Source organism: Crocodylus porosus, unplaced genomic scaffold, assembly GCF_001723895.1.
Source record: "Crocodylus porosus isolate Cpor-Errol unplaced genomic scaffold, CroPor_comp1, whole genome shotgun sequence".
Classification (NCBI taxonomy): domain Eukaryota; kingdom Metazoa; phylum Chordata; order Crocodylia; family Crocodylidae; genus Crocodylus; species Crocodylus porosus.
In genome coordinates this window covers 824645-838765 of record NW_017728945.1, presented here as the reverse complement: position 1 = coordinate 838765, position 14121 = coordinate 824645, and the positions used below count along the sequence as shown (strand labels likewise).

Below are 14121 nucleotides of genomic sequence, written 5' to 3'. Positions count from 1 at the left end.
CCCCAAGACTTTGTCTCAAAATATCAGAGCACCTCAACCTCACAGAAAAACTAGAGGGAAAAGCTCATCTGCCTTCCACAACTGAGCACACAAAACACAGTGACATAACGTAAGGGAGACGCAGCGTAGTCAGCTTGCGGCTCCCGTGGGATGCAGAAACCTGCAGCGAGCTCCGCTGCCACCCAAGCGCAAGGAGAATCTCCAACAGCAGGACAGGGACTATGACACATAGTCGAGAAGTCCTGGTTCCACCCAACAGAAGACAACAGTGCCACTTACACGCCAGCCAGTCATTACACTGTCTCAGGCCAGATTCTTCCCTTGGCTGTACAGGTTTGTCCCCACTGGCTTGCACACTCCAGTTTTCACACCCAGACACACTTGCAGGCAGGGTCTCTGTGTTTATATCTTCCTTCAACACCTACTGTTCGTCTCTCTGACTCTTCTTTACCTGAGCTTTTTCCTCCAGAGACATGAATTCTCCTTTATCCCAGATGACGGGGGTGGTTCTTCAGGAAAGGCGCTGTTTCTATCTTCACGTAAGTGCAGCACCTTACACAAGGAGTCCCAGTTCTGATGAGGACATCAGAGCACTGCTGTCAGATCAAGAATAATAGTACACCATTGTCTCTGTAACAGCCCAATCCCCACTGTGCACAAAAGCTATTTTAGAGCTCCACAGAGCTAATTTTACACAAGTCCCTTCAGAGGCTGAGTGCATTGCTTGATCACGTGGTGGGATTTTCACCTGAAACGCCCTGCCAGTGCCTGTTCCGTGTGCTGGCTGCGGCCACTGCGAAAGGGGACTAAGGAACAAAATGAGCTTGCAGGTATCATTCACCCTGTCTGCTTGCCAAATCCAGGGGGAAAGGAAGGCACTGGCTGGTTCCTGAAACAGGGCCATGAAGGAATCAACAGGCATCTTTCAAGCTAGTTTGGGTGGGGAAATGAAAGAACCAAGAGCAGGTCCCTGGGAGCTGGGCTGAGCGGGAAATTAGTAAGTGTGCATGCATGCATATGGGCATGCCAGTTATTTATGGCCCCAGTGGCTAGGACAGCACAGGCTAGACCAAACCAAATGGGGTCTTCATTATCTAACGTAGGGCTGGGCAAGATGCGGCCCGCCAGGCCATTCTCTCTGACCCGCGGGGCTCCTAGAAAATATAGAAAATTAATATTGATCTGCTCCTGGCTGCCCGTCACACGGCCCTTGAAGGCTTGCCAAAACTCAGTAAGTGGCCCTCCGCCTGAAATAATTGCCCGCCCCTGATCTAATGTCTATTAAATGCTTCCTACATCACAGAATTGTTTAGAGGATGAATACGGTGACGGTGTTTCCTGACTGGCTAAAGGATCGAGACCATATTCCTTTTAGAGAGACTAACAAACAGCCATCAGACAGCAGGAGAGGTCAGTGACCAGCAGGGATGATCAAATTAGCCACTGTGAATAAATTACCCAGCTAGCCTTTTCCATTCGTGAGATACCTGCAGTTCCTAAAAAGGCACTAAGAATCAGAACTCATGATAGAGGTGATATCTTTTATTAGACCAACATAGATTTTTGCCAAAAAAAAATCTTTAGAAATTTCTAAAGAATTTTTTTGCAAAAATCTAGTTGTTCTAATAAAAGATATCACCTCTACCATGAGTTACGATTCCTTTTGCCTCTAGACCAATATGGCTACAACCTGGATACCTAAAAAGGTGCTAGTTATTTGCAATTGCTATTACAAATGGATCCTAGCCTGTGCGTTATTTGCAACCTGGTATCTGGAGGGGCATGGATGGTCATCTATTGATATGAATTATTCTTATTCCTGGAGCATTTAGAGGACTTAACTAAGAACAAGGCTCTAATCTGCTAGGCCTGGTTCAGTAACTCACAGCTGCTGCTTCTAAAACCTGACAAGCAAGATTGACAGAGGGCAATAACAGGGAAATAAGGACAGAAAGAGATAAAGCAACTTGCCCAAGGTCATAGAGTATGTCAGTGGCAGAGCTGGAAATAAACCCCTATTCTCCTGGCATCTGATGTGCTAGCTAGCCATTTAAGTCATTTAGTTTGGCTCTGCTCCCTGACTGGCTCATAAGCTTTCTGCCTAGCGTAATGATGACATACAGGAGGGCTGAGAAAAGATGGCTCAGGACTACAACATTTAAAAGCTTTGTAATTAAAAAAAAAAAAGACAGCTGCAGAAAAGCATTGCTATCATTTTTCTTCTGGTGTTTTTTCTTTGAAGGTCCAACTGAACCAGAAGCTTTGGTCGTTTCCCCAAGCTCTGGGAAGCAAGGCAGCACCCAAACGTTCATCTTTCCAAACGGGGAATAATAACTGATAAATAATGAAGAACTCACACCCAGAGTGAGCAAAGCTCATGCTCCGTATCAGGAAGCAGTCACTTGCAAGCAATGGCTCCCAGGCAGCTTGGACAAGTAGCTGAGCAGCTTTGCTGCGAGCGCTTTCTGAATCAATTAAACTGGAGGGTCCCAGCCTAGACCAGTCTACAATGCGATGAGTGGACCACTGGCTCAGAGGCCGATCCCAGAGAGTTGTAAATCGATGGGATGGCCTCATCCCGGAGGGCCGTCTCCAGTGCTGTCCCCCAGGGATCGGTGCTTGGACCCGTGCTCTTCAACATCTTAATCAATGACTTGGATGAGGGGGTGGAAAGCGCAATGATTAAGCTTGCAGATGACACCAAGTTGTGGGGAAGCGCGGGCACATCAGAGGTCAGGGTTAGGATCCAGGATGACCTCGACAGACTGAATGGAACCAGGTGAGGTTCAATAGGGAAAAGTGCCGAGCCCTTCATCTGGGTAGGAAGTACTTCACCATAACTATCCGATGGGTGGTGCTCCACTGGCTGGCACAGCATCTGAACAGGACCTGGGGGTGAGAATGGGCGAGAAGATGAACGTGAGCCAACAGTGCGTTGAAGTTGCCAGCAAGGCAAACATAAGTCTGGCCTGCATCACCCGGTGTGTGGCCAACAGATCCAGGGAGGTGCTCGTCCTCCTCTATTCAGCATTGGTGAGGCCACAGCTGGAGTACTGTGTCCAGTTCTGGGTACCGCACTTCAGGAAGGATGCGAACAAGCTCAAGATGGTGCAGAGAAGGGCCACCCCTATGATTAGGGGCATGGAGGATAGGCCCCACGAGGAGAGACTCCAGAAACTGGGTCTGTTCAATCCGAGTAAAAGATGACTTAGAGATGACTTGTACTTACCTACAAGTACGTGAGCACCAAGCTGTAGGGGGGCAACTCTTCAGAAAAGCGCCCCTCGGGAGGACAAGGACCAATGGGCACAAGCTAATTGAGGACAAATTTAGGCTGGACAGAAGGAAAAAACTTCTTTTCCGTAAGGGTAACTAGAATCTGGAATACGCTCCCAGAAGAGGTGGTGCAGTCATCATCCTTGGAGTAGTTCAAGAGGAGGCTAGACAGGCACCTTGTTGAGCTCATTTGAGCCCAAAAAACTCCTGCCCTTGGCAGGGGACCAGATTTGATGCTCTTACATGCCCCTTCTGGTCCTTTGTAGCCCGTTTGTGCGGCACCCAGCAGACCAGGGCCCCCAGCGTCTAACAGCATGTCAGCACCGTGCTGCAGAAGGCCACTGACCTGCACGCTACGCCCACCTCCCACAGCCCCCCTGCCCGGACAGGAGGCAGCAACGGTCACCCCGGGGGACGTGCCTCACTGCTGCTCTCAAGTTCAGTCTGGAGCACTTGAGAGAGGCTGGCAGAAAGGGAGGGATATAACCCTGGGCAGAAATGCCACCTCGCTTCTGGGTTTGATGCATGCAAAGCAGGACAGGGCAGGACAGGTTTCTGGTGGCACTCTCGGGACCCCAGAGCAATGGTGGAGACATAACCCAACGGCTGCTTCAATCTGTGCATCAAACACCGGGCCAGAAATGGAACTGGGAGACGGGACGCGATAGTGCCTCCTGGTCCGCACTCCGCAGATGGTTTCACAAGGTGTCCCCCAGGCTTCAAAGCAATCTTGTGGCCTTCTCTTGCCAGGCAGATGTTGTCCTTGCTGGGCTGCGCAGATGGCAAAAGCAGCAGGGGAGGCTTTAGGGAAGGTCTGGAGGTATCTCTGTCTGTCTGTCATGTGAGCCAGCTCTCACCCAGTGAAGTGGCCATGGAAAAAAAGGCCCTCTCTCATTTCTGGAAAGAGCCACCAGCTCAAGATTAAGTCCTGACAATCTGACTCATCTCCCAAGGGAGGCAGAGACCCCAGTGTGATGCCTTGTATGGACCGTATCTTTTTCTCATGCTGTGCAGCCAGAATTGCAGCTCGCTTGCTTGTTAAACCATCCTGGTTTCATTCAGTGCTCACTGTTCGGGGGGTTGGGTTTTATTTTTATTTTTATTTTTTCCATAGCAAAGGTTGAAAAATTCAATCATTCTCTGTTTCTTCCCTCCAGCTGCAAGAGCCCAGGTAGCAAACAGCTTTGCCCAGGAGACCTGCAAGGCCAAGCATTAATTAACTGTTGCCCTGTCTGCTGCAGGGCTCAGCGCTGCCAGAATGCAGTGAACGCTCACATCTCACGACGTGCTGTTGAGCCTTTCATGCCAAAACCACAGCAAACTTCCAGCTGTCACTGAACCACCCTCACCAAGCCCAACGAGTCACAGGGCCTAAAGCTGCAGTCACTTGTGGCCTGGATTCATGGCAGTGGGCACATCTACATGTGCAGTAATGTGCATTAGGAAAAGGGCCTTCAAGTTAGTACCTCACATTGGAGATACTACAGAAATGTGCATTAGGTTGCCTTAAAGCACAATAATGAATGTGCACAGTTTTTAAGTGATGCTTAATGCAGACTAGCCTATTTTATTGTGCATTAGTGTAATTGCATGGGCTTATACATGATTGTTAGGGGCTGGAAGAGACCTTGTAGATCATTGGGTCCAGTCCCCCTGCATCAGGCAGGATGCTTTGATGCATAGTAGTATAGGCTACTGTGCATTAAAGCGCATGTGTAGATGTGCCCAGTTTGAAATGGGGCTAGGAACGCAAGGACCCACTCAAGGACAGAGACGGAGATGACAACTTTGCACGGCCCTTAGATGCAAAAGAGTCTTATGATACAGCTTTGATCTGCACTGTAAAAGGCAGGCCATAGGTCTAAACTAAAGACATATAGGCCCAGCTCCACAAAACTACTGCTGCATTAACTCCCCACTTAGGCTGCATGTACTAAGATCATCACCCAAAGTTGACTAAACCTTGTGTAGGGTGGCCATCATAGAGGACAGTCCAGTTGTCCTCTATTGATACAAAACCGGACACTTTTATGGCCTCTATTTTTCTCTCAAAAAGAAAAGTAAAGGACATAAAGGTGTTGGGTTTTGTACCAATAGAGGACAGAGTAGCAGAAAACCTTCCATGATGGCCACCCTAAGCTCTTCATGCCAGGCCCTTGGAAGACTGCTGAATACATCAAAGCCTGAACCAGGGACATGCTGGCACTCTTACAGCCATCTATATCAGCTCAGGTCCCAGGTCCATGTCCTGGATTGAATTTCTCTGTGAGGTATTGCTCAGGCAAATATAGGGTTAGCCTGCCCACCGCCACCATGAATACAGCTCACGGGTCACATCACTGCCGCTGTCCAACAGGGTCCGGGCTGCAGGCCAGGGAGTCTGTGCTACAGGGGCTGGATGGTGCATACAGACATAGGCCACAATCTGGTACCCAAGGTCCATTCCTCACCTTACTGAAGTGCCTGGCTGGACCCACTGAAAGGCTCCCGGTTGGGGGAAAGTTGCTGCATTCCTCTGACAGCAGCAGCGGGCAGCACCGTGGCCCCCATGGCACTGCTTCAAATGGACTCTCATTCGGCTGCCGATTTGCTGTTGCCTGCAGGCCTCAGCCCACCGTGCCAGGAAGTAAATCATTAGAACTTTTTGTACTTTCAGCAAAGAGAGAGAGAGAGAGAAAAGGGAGAAGAAAACCCCCCCACCTTTCTGCTTCTCAGCCTCAGAGCCTGAGACACACAATGTTAATTATTGGTCCAGTAGCAAGGTAATAAACTGCCAGAGAGCAACAATCGACCTCAGCTGCAGAGCATAAAGGCTTCACTCTGAGTGGAATGGAAAGGGCAGCGAATGCCTTTTATTAATAAACCGAGATGCAGTTGTGCAGAAATCTACAGACCTTGAGGCCCCAGCCACTGACAGCATCATTGCTTGGCTCCAGTTGCCAAAGCACTGGCTTGGAAATAGGCAGGCTGCCTGCCAAGCATGGGTTCAAATCCTGCTGGTGTGATGCCAGGCTTTCATCTTCCAGATGCATTGGGGTCTTTAAAACATACCACCAAGGAAACCTTTAAAAAATACAGGTGATGGGGGAAATGATGGGGAGAGAAAAAACAAACAAACAAAAAAAAAAAAAACACACCTTTTCACTGAAAAATGCAGTTTTGCCAAGATCAGAATGATTCATGGGAGCACGAGGCTTTGGCCAAATGGTCAGTGAGAGGGAGCCGTTTCTGCTTCCTTCCTTTTGATAAAAACTGAATCATTTTGTTTCATAACATTGAATAGCTTTGCTTCGACTTGTATATTATATTGAAATACTTATCTTAGGTGTTATTTTTGTCATGCCTTACATTGTAATCCAATATAAAATCAAACCAAAGTGATTCTACATTAATCAATGTTAAACAATCCAATGGTTCCAAACTGAATTGCTCTGATTTTTGTTCCACGAGAAATGCTGAAATTTCAGCTTTTGCTTCTCATCTGAACCCTTTTTAAAATTTGATTTATTTATTTTGAAAATAAATGCTGATTTCCAACCCTCTGTGCCTAAAATTCAATCTTTGCTGGCGCGCTGCATTTGTTCAAACTTACAGAGGACCCTTAGCATCAATGAAGTCGATACCAAAACTTCCATTGACTTGGATGTCTGGCTGGATTGTGCTGGGACAAAGAAACGTCCCCAGGCCCTGCGTGTCATGCCATGGGCATCCTGCACATGCCGAGGAACCACTTCAGCAGTGACTGTATTTTAGAAGTACTGTATGTAGCTTGCAAACTGCTTTGGGATGAAAAGCACTCTACCAAGTGAAAATCATACCCTTTGGAGCCCTGTTAACATTCAAGGTTTAGACCCAAGGCTCTGGTCCAACCAAGAGTAGAAGTCCTTTGGTGCAAGAGCCATCTCTTTACTGCTGGGTGTATATATATCCTGGAGCACAGGTCAGCAATATAAAGCCTGAGGGCTGGATCCAGCCCATGGCACCATTGCATCTGGCCCACAGAGCTGAGACTTAGAGGCATTTAGCAGCAGGGGCTTTGCCCACACCACACCATGGCCAAGCAGCTGGGGGACAGACAGAGAGCTTTCCCATCCCACACGGCAGCCACCCTGCCTTGGACCAGAGCTGGGCGACTCCATCCAGGAAACATTGCTGAGCACCATCCTAGAGCAACTGGGTCCCGACTCCTAGCTGAGACCCACGGATACTACTGCAGCGTTACAGTGAGGCAGGTTGACATTGGCTTGCTGTTTTAAGTGCTCAAAAGTCCTCCCACATACTCCTATTATCTTGACAATTGCCATGCCTCATCAGGGCCTGGGGTAGGGTGAACGGTGCAAATTTGGGGCAAGGGGTTTGCAAAAAACAGACTCGCTAAAAGATTGAATGAAACATCTCATGCGTCTGGTGATGGTCTTTGCACGGGTCTCTGGACTAGTACAAAACAAATCACAAACCTGACTCTAGGCTCCCACACATTTTGGCAGTGGAATTTCGAGTTAAAGTTGTGAAAAAAAAGTCTGGATCAAGCCTCAAAACTGTATGCATCTTTATATAATTTAGGCCTTTTAGACATCTCTTTCAACGGGAGGAAATCCGAAATGGATGCATGCAGCACATTTCAGAGGAAACCCCATTGAAATTGGGTGAATTTGGGGTTCATAGTTCATTTGCTGAAAAATATAAATTTTGGAGTGCGAGAAAATACTCATGAATTCAAGTGAAATCTGGGGAATAATTTCAGTCAGAAAAAATGGGAGCGGAGGGGGAGCTCAGAGAAGTCAAAATATTTTTTTTTTTTTGATGGTTTTGCAATAGGTTTCAAACATTTATTTCAAACAACGTGCCGGTTCAGAAAATTGCCAAAACCTAACTTTATGAACAAAAAAACAAAAAAAACAAAAAAAACAAAAAAAAACAAAAAACCACCATAAAAAGCAAATGCAACCTTTCAGTCGTGCGCCGCCAGCAAAACACTTCGTTAGACCCAACTTTAAAATTTTATTCTTTTGTCAAAACAAAAATAAAATTTCATTCCAGGTCAACCCTCAACAACTTTTTAAAAATCTTTTGATTCACCCAGAAAACTGCAAAAAAAAAAAAAAGTCAATTGTTTGTGCGGTGCTAGCGTGCACACTGTATTCGCCCAGGGAGACCTTTTGTCTCTTGTTTGACAATGACAAGGCAAATAAGAAGAATACAAAATTAGATTCCCCTAGTACAATAACTACTTTAACATTTGAAGAAAATGAGCCAAGTTATGGCAGTGCGACTCCACTGAAGAAATTTACTTAATCAACCACTTTGATTGAGCCAGATGGATAAAATTAAAGCTGCCCAGGAAGAGCCACACATGCTTTTCTTCCTTTGCAACCAATGTATCAACTCAGCCTTCCTGCATAGATTATGGCACACAAATCTTCATGCTCCTGTAGCCCAGAAATAAAAAGTAATGGCACAGAATTAATATAAATATTGGGGGAAATTATATTTAGCAGCAGTTAAGATGAAGACTTGATACAACACAAACTCTTTCATGCTTATCAGACGTACTGGTGTTGGTCCTAAAACGCAGAAAAAAGCATTGGTCAGGACTGACAAAATCATGGGACAAAGACAGAAAATTGTGAGATTTTTTTTTAAATCAAGGAGATGAAATAACAGGGATTTGGGGGTATGTTGTCCTAGTTCTGAATATCCCCATCATGCATTTGGAACAAATGCAGCATTGACCATTCTCATAAATTTATTATAATAAAATGAATCAAATTCTCAAAGGCCAAGTCCTCAGATGGCATAAATTAGCATCACTCCAATGACTTTCATGAAGCACAGAGGATTGATCTCAGCTGAGGCTCTCGCTCATGTATCATTTTCTTCAGTGTAAAATGTTGATGGTGGAGAGACCAGAGGGTCCTAGAAATTCAGGATTTTCAAGCACGTTTGATTCCCCCCCCCCCAGTCTATGATATGTTCTACTTGCAACACACATTCCCTCCTCGGTTTTGAGAGGACAGGGCCAAAACTAAGTGCAGTCTTTCCCACAAAATGCTTGGATCATCATAATCTCTCACAAATGAAGAACTCTCTCATGCTTTTCTCCTGACTCTTTCTTTCACCTCAAGCATCTCCTTTCAATTCCCATCTCCATCTGGCTCCTGTCGAGACAGGTCTTTGCTTGTTGTTCGTCTCATCCCAAAATCCTCCTCTAGATTTGGTCCTAATCTTCAAGGAAGAGCTCAGTCACATAATGGGCAAAGATGTTTTTCCAGGGATGAGCCTGAACCCAAGTGCCCATGCACTCCTGCCATGAGAGGCATGCCAATCAAGCCGAACTTTCATCTGATCTCTTCTTCATCGTCAGCCGTGCAGATCTTATGCACGTTGTAGTCAACGCCTGTTTTAATAGTGTAGATGTCCCTTCTGGGATTGTCTTCACCATCTTGAACATCCCACAGTTGCTAGGATGCACGTGGCTATGCTGATCATAAAGCCAAATCCTGAAAAGCAGAAGGAAAAGCAGGACTGAAAACACAAGAGCCTGGTAGCATCTACCAGTCTCAAATGCTCTCCAATAAGGGATTGTGATGATGGTTGAATGGCACCAGCATGCAAACAGCTCTATCCCGAATGCAAAACCGTTCTCAGGTCCGTGCAGCACAGCTGCTCAGTACAGATGGAAAGTATTATAATCTGTTGGGTCATTTCTTTGCCTCCAATTACTATATTCACCAGCTCCGCTCAACTGACAGCGTTCCTGGTAGCAGCCCAGTACCTTGCTACATGCAAAGGCCCTCGACATCAAAAGGACAGCTGTTCTGAGTGAAACACCCAAGGAGTTGCTGGCCATCGGTGGATCGCATGAATTTTCTCAATCGCTTATCGGCCGCCCATATTTTGGGACCGAAGCGTGCAGCATTAAAAGTTAGGGCAGCGGAGACACGGTGGCAAACCACATGCCTAAACCCCTCTGCTGTGGTTGCATCAAAGGGGATGAACAAGCAAAATGGAAACCTGTGGGCAGGCTGCAGGCCGAGAGCTGGCAAGGAGCTCTGCAGACAGCTGGGCTGGACCACGATGCATCTGCTGGGGCAAGTATAAGCCCAACCGGCCGCCCGAAAGGAATCAGTGCGACTTCCCCAGAGCCTTCCCAAATGACAACAGCCACATCCAGCTGCTTCTTAGGGTTTCAGCAAACAACTTCCTTCGTGTCACCGTGCTGGTCTGGGGGCTCCCACAGTTTGCACTTCTCTTCCCAACTGCTGTTGGGACAGTGCCCATGCACTCGAGGGGAGTTGCTCGTGTCCTATAGTGAATAAGTGCGCCATTTCTGTTAACAGCGCTCGCGCTGCAAACTGCAGGTCCTTGTGTGCGGTGCAGACATGGATCCTGGAAAACACCACAGAGGAGGAATGATCCCTTAAGATAATCCTCATCCCAGTGGGAAAGGAGATACCAGCTAGGTTGCATCGCAAGAACGACAACATTTGCCTGCTGTAGTTCTGCAGAATTTGAGGATCAATTATGGCTTCGTTCCTATTTGTCCTTGAACGCATTGGCCAAGAAACCTGTTTGTGCCCAGTCCTCCAGTTCAGGGTGTCAAAATATGGCCCTGATCAGGGAAAAGGGCTCCCATCACCTTGCTACCCAAGGGAATTGCCACAGACTTAAATGATGCATTTCCTAGCTCTGCAACAGACTTCCTTTGTGACCTTGGGCAAATCACTTTATCTTCTACTGCCAATCTGTGGGGATAGAAAGCACTTCTTTTGCCTTTTCCCACATCTCTCTTGGTCTGTCTTGATTGCAACTACCTCAGGGCTGGGACTGTCTCTTGCTATAGGTGTGTAAAGCAACTGTTAGCATCATTCGGGAGCTCTTAGTAATACTAATATAAAGCAGAGTCCCCCACTAGACTATTATATTACAGTGATTTATGTTAGAACACAGATTTATGTATCTTCTAATCCATAGCATATTCCATTATTTCATAGAACACTTTATTAAAAGATGCTTTTACATTGCACATGTTTTATACCTTGCACAGTTATTTCACACAAGTTTATATTACAGCGCTGTTACTAAAACTACCCTGACTCTGTTTCAGAGCTAGCCCTGAGCTGTGTATAATATACTGAATTTCCCTGGTGTGTCATAACTGGAGGAACATCTGCTCCAACTAAACTTAAACTCCTCTTCCTTGCAAAGTCACATTATTCAAAGGTTCTCAAACCTGACTCTTTTGTGGGGGGTTGTAATGCAGCTGTCATGCCATGCTAAAAAAGAAAAAGGGTCGTGACGGCAAGACTTCATAAAAAGATTGCCTCCCCACCTAAAAATTAAACTGCTCTGTGCTGTGCAAGGCAGACGCCTTGCTGGCTTCTCCTGTGGGGAGTCTACCCTATGCAAAAGATCATCACAGGCTAATGCATTATTTAAGCGCCACTTAAGCCCTCATTTGAGAACTGAAAAGGTGCACGGGACTGGTATGGACCATCTGCGTTAGGCCTTTCCAAACACAGGACTCGACTTGAGATGCTATAGGCATTCAAACCTGGTCCACGTCTGCTATTGACCCCATGGACATATCAAAGCTGGACCATCAAATCTCAGCGAGAAACACAGTGTGATGATCCAAGTATGAGACTAGTCCCTGGGACTTCTGGAGTCCCAAGTTCGGATAATGGGGCAGTGCTCCGATTTCTCCGTAGTGGAAGTGGAGTCTAATATACCCTCTTGGAGGGGGAAAAGGAGGAGTAATTCACATTTAAAAAGATGAAACACCCCTTCTACGCACCTCAAGGCTGCATCGCTTGGCACTGCATAAAAATGGGTCAATATATCAGCTGACAGCATCAGTGAGGAATACTGATAAATTTACTCTGAACCACCCGCTTATAAGCAGCAAGCCAGCGCCCAATAATCTCTCTAAATCAGCCACGTTCAACATTATTCTAAAATGCACTTTGGGACATCCCCCTTCCCTTCCCCCTCCCCCAGGGGCAGTCTGAACCTTAAGGCAGACACGGGAGGGGGCGGTCGATCAGCATTGGGGAATCTGGAAGTTATCGACACCATTTTGCCCCTGCATTTAAGCCTTGGCCCTTCCTTCTGGAGTGACATCTTTACTCGGTCCATGGAGGTTAATAGAGACATCCCTCCCCCATTCTAGGAAACAAATCCATTATGTAAATAGAGAGCTGCCTTTGACTCATCAGCTTGTACCTTTTATGCATTTTGGCAGAGCGGCATAATTGACTCATATCATAAATCAAACATGCCGCTGTGCGAAGTTCCAGCAGCTCCTGCCTTGGTTTGAATACTTACATTAGCTCAGAAAGGAACAGAGTTTAGGGACACTCAGTCCTGGCCAACAGGGACTGGGCCAAAATCCTCTTCTGCAAATTGCATATCAGAGACAAATATGGCAGGGGCTTGCTTTAGACATCAGGATGCTGTCAGCTAAGCCATGAGCTACCCTACTGGCTTTCCCGTTTGCCTTCATTATGGCATCGTTTTTTGGAGTATTCATTTGACAAGCTAAAGTCTTGAGCTCTTATCTAGGGAGGCTTCTAATTACAAGAGGCTATCTAGGTACACCAGTGTCTGGAAGGACCGAAGTCTGGTGGATAGAGCCGGGAGGCTTGGCCCAGTACCTCTGGGGTTTTATTTCCACTTCGGCACTGACTTTTGTGGGCAAGTCATTTGAGCACACTGTCCCCCAGTTTCCCCCTTGTGAAATGCCTGTCACATACCTCCCTCAAGACGTTCTGGGGAACAACCCCAAGCAAGCACGAACTATTATTGTAAGAAAAAGAGCAGGGTCAAGTCTTTGCTCCTAAAATGGTCCCGCTTCAAGCAATCATGCTCTTTGGGTTGCAGACTCTGCTCTGCTCCTAGTTTATCAACACGAATGTAGGATTGGTCTCTGTGGACTTCTCTGTCCCCCCCGATGCAGATCAGGGGCCCTACAGCAATGCCTGGGATAGTCGCTCTTCTGGGGAAGAGCTCTTTCAAGCCCTTCTCCGCTTTGCACACAACTGAACGTTTTATTTTTTGGCAGCAGAGATGAGAACGATGGATTCTGTAGCCCAGCAATCACGTGCAACAGAGCAGCCCGTCTCTTCAAAGAGACAGGCGGCCCCATTAAGAAAGCCCAGCCGTGGGGCATTTGGGTAAGCAGGCGTGTCCCACCAAGAGCCCTAAAAGCTCCCAGGAGAGTAACCAAACTGCAGAGAACGGCTTGCTGTGCTGAGGCCAGAGCAAAATGGGCTTCTTTAGCTCAAAATGGGCAATGTAAGGGACCCACTTACATTGGGCACTCCTTTCACACTCTGCTTGTCAAAAAGCTTTGAAAAGTCTCGGTTCCATCCTGAAGCCCCACCGCAGCTGTTTGGAGCAGCAGTTGCTAATGCCTTCGTCTGTACCAAAGCACTTTCATTTTGGGGCATCCCCACTGCCACCTTCCAGCTTGCGCATCCCAACCGTCCGAACAGCGTGCTTAAAATTAGGCATCCGGATCCGCCCAGGAGCATTGAAATAAATAAAGCACCCCTCCCCTCTCCTGGGGCTCCCGGGCTTCAGCAGCTGCTTAAGAACATTTGAGCCTAAGAATGTGGAAGCAAGTTGAAGAAAAATCAAATTAATTCAATCAGAGCTTAATTGGATTGTACATGGTACAGAGAAAGCTGTTGCCTCCCAGCAAACTCCAGCCACCAGCAGGACAGCTAATTGCAACGCCATCCGCCAGTGAAACATTTCGGCAGAAGTATCGCATCACCAAAAGCAGCATTTAGTAGATGACATCCTGTGGGCACGACCATGTCCCTGCAGCCTCCCCCCCCC

At 47.0% G+C, this 14121-nt stretch overlaps 1 long non-coding RNA gene across 1 annotated transcript in view; it reads right to left on the bottom strand.

Annotated features, from left to right (window-relative positions):
• Positions 1–7851: 7851 nt before the first annotated feature.
• LOC109320554 overlaps positions 7852–14121 on the bottom strand; it is a 35166-nt gene continuing 28896 nt past the window's right edge. Inside the window, exon 3 of the long non-coding RNA XR_002103810.1 lies at positions 7852–7949. This is a non-coding gene — a long non-coding RNA (uncharacterized LOC109320554). The remainder of the gene's footprint in view (positions 7950–14121) is intronic.